Source organism: Arachis stenosperma, chromosome 6 (genome assembly GCF_014773155.1).
Source record: "Arachis stenosperma cultivar V10309 chromosome 6, arast.V10309.gnm1.PFL2, whole genome shotgun sequence".
Taxonomy (NCBI): Eukaryota; Viridiplantae; Streptophyta; class Magnoliopsida; order Fabales; family Fabaceae; genus Arachis; species Arachis stenosperma.
The window spans coordinates 91,204,585-91,207,319 of record NC_080382.1 but is presented as its reverse complement, the minus strand read 5'-3'; the positions used below and the strand labels follow the sequence as shown (position 1 = coordinate 91,207,319).

Genomic DNA, 2,735 nt, shown 5'->3' with positions numbered 1-2,735 from the left:
TTCTGGCGTTGAACGCCAGTTTCAAGTTGTTTCTGGCGTTCAGCGCCAGATTGTCCTCTGTGCGCATTCTGGCGTTAAACGCCAGGATGTAGCTTGTTTTGGGCGTTCAGCGCCAGAAAGATGCTCTGTTCTGGCGTTGAACGCCAGCCAGATGCTCTTTCTGGGCTGAACGCCAGCTCGTGCGTCCTCCAGGGTGAAAATTTTTTTCTTCTGTTTTGACTCTGTTTTGAGCCACAAGGTGATCAGGTCAACTTAAGTGTGATATTCCCAACACCAACTTAGAGTTTGGATATGGGGTTTGGACACCAAACTTAGAGTTTGATTGTGGCCTCACAACACCAAACTTAGAGTTTGACTGTGTGGGCTCTTCTTGACTCTGAACTGAGAAGCTCTTCATGCTTACTCTCTTTTGTCACAGAGGATGGCCATGTGCCTGAAACACAAGGTAGTCCCCATTCAATTGAAGGACTAACTCACCTCTGTTGACATCTATCACTCCTGCTGTGGCTAGGAAAGGTCTTCCTAGGATGATGCATTCATCATCTTCCTTCCTAGTGTCTAGGATTATGAAATCAGTGGGGATGTAAAGGCCTTCAACCTTTACTAGCACGTCCTCCACTACTCCATAAGCTTGTCTTATGGACTTGTCTGCCAATTGTAATGAGAACAAGGCAGGTTATACCTCAATGATTCCTAGCTTCTCCATTACAGAGAGTGGCATAAGATTTATCCCTGACCCAAGATCACATAGAGCTTTTTCAAAGCTCGTGGTGCCAATGGTGCAAGGTATTAAGAATTTGCCAGGATCCTGTTTCTTTTGAGGTAGAGTTCTCTGAATCCAAGTATCTAGTTCACTAATGAGTAAGGGAGGTTCACTTTCCCAGGTTTCATTACCAAACAGTTTGGAATTCAGCTTCATGATAGCTCCTAAGTATTGAGCAACTTGCTCTCCATTCACATCTTCATTCTCTTCAGAGGATGAATATTCTTCGGAGCTCATGAATGGCAGAAGGAGATTTAAAGGAATCTCTATAGTCTCTAGATGAGCCTCAGATTCCTCAGGATCCTTAATAGGAAACTCCTTCTTGCTTGAGGAACGTCTCAGGAGGTCTTCCTCACTGGGATTTTCGTCCTCCTCCTCCTTGGTGCATTCGGCCACTTTGATTAAATCAATGGCCTTGCACTCTCCTTTTGGATTTTCTTCTGTGTTACTTGGGAGAGTACTGGGAGGAGTGTCAATGACTTTCTTACTCAGCTGGCCCACTTGTGCCTCCAGATTTCTAATAGAGGATCTTGTTTCATTCATGAAACTAAAAGTGGCCTTTGACAGATCAGAGACTATATTTGCTAAGTTAGAATTGTTTTGTTCAGCATTCTCTGTCTGTTGCTGAGAAGATGATGGATATGGCTTGCTATTGCCTAGCCTATTACGTCCACCATTGTTAAAACCTTGTTGAGGTTTTTGTTGATCCTTCCAGGAGAATTAGGATGATTTCTCCATGAGTTATAGGTGTTTCCATAAGGTTCACCTAAGTAATTAACCTCTGCCATGGCAGGGTTCTCAAGATCATAAGCTTCTTCAGAAGCTGCCTCTCTAGTACTATTGGATGCATGTTGCAATCCATTCAGATTTTGAGAGATCATGTTGACCTGTTGAGTCAACACTTTGTTCTGAGCCAATATGGCATTCAGAGCATCAATTTCAAGAACTCCTTTCTTCTGAGGTACCCCATTATTCACGGAATTCCTCTCAGAGGTGTACATAAACTGGTTGTTTGCAACCATGTCAATGAGTTCTTGAGCCTCTTCAGGCGTTTTCTTCAGGTGAATTGATCCACCTGCAGAATGATCCAATGACATTTTCGAAAACTCAGAGAGACCATAATAGAATATATCTAATATGGTCCATTCTGAAAACATGTCAGATGGACATCTCTTGGTCAACTGCTTGTATCTTTCCCAAGCTTCATAGAGGGATTCACCATCTTTTTGTTTGAAGGTTTGAACATCCACTCTCAGCTTGCTCAACTTTTGAGGAGGAAAGAACTTATCTAAGAATGCAGTGACAAGTTTATCCCATGAGTCCAGGCTATCCTTGGGTTGTGAATCCAACCATACTCTAGCTCTGTCTCTTACAGTAAAAGGGAAAAGCAAGAGTCTGTAGACTTCAGGATTAACTCCATTTGTCTTTACAGTGTCACAGATCTGCAAGAACTCAGTTAAAAACTGGTAAGGATCTTTAGATGGAAGTCCATAAAACTTGCAGTTTTGTTGCATTAAAGCAACTAATTGAGGCTTAAGCTCAAAGTTATTGGCTCCAATGGCAGGAATGGAGATGCTTCTTCCATCAAACTTGGATGTTGGCTTTGTGAAGTCACCAAGCATTCTCCTTGCATTATTATTATTATTTTCGGCCATCACCTCTTCCTCTTGTTCGAAATTTTCAAGAAGGTCTCTTCTGGATTGTTGTGATTTAGCTTCTCTTAATTTTCTCTTCAGAGTCCTTTCAGGTTCTGGATCAATTTCAACAAGAGTGCCTTTATCCTTGTTCCTGCTCATATGAAAGAAGAAAACAAGAAAAGAAAAAGGGATCCTCTATGTCACAGTATAGAGATTCCCTTTATGTTAGTAGAAAAAGAAAGGGGGTAGAAGAATGAAAAAGGAGGTTCGGATATTTAGATGAATAGAGGTGAAGATGAGTGTTAGTAATTAAATAATTAAATAGAAGAAGAAAA

General features: G+C 41.5%; 1 non-coding gene across 1 annotated transcript; it reads left to right on the top strand.

Annotated features, from left to right (window-relative positions):
- The first annotated feature begins 1,918 nt into the window (after window positions 1–1,918).
- Window positions 1,919–2,022, top strand: LOC130938185 (small nucleolar RNA R71). The gene has a single exon (XR_009069360.1). It is a non-coding gene; the product is annotated as a small nucleolar RNA R71 (small nucleolar RNA).
- The last annotated feature ends 713 nt before the right edge of the window (window positions 2,023–2,735 follow it).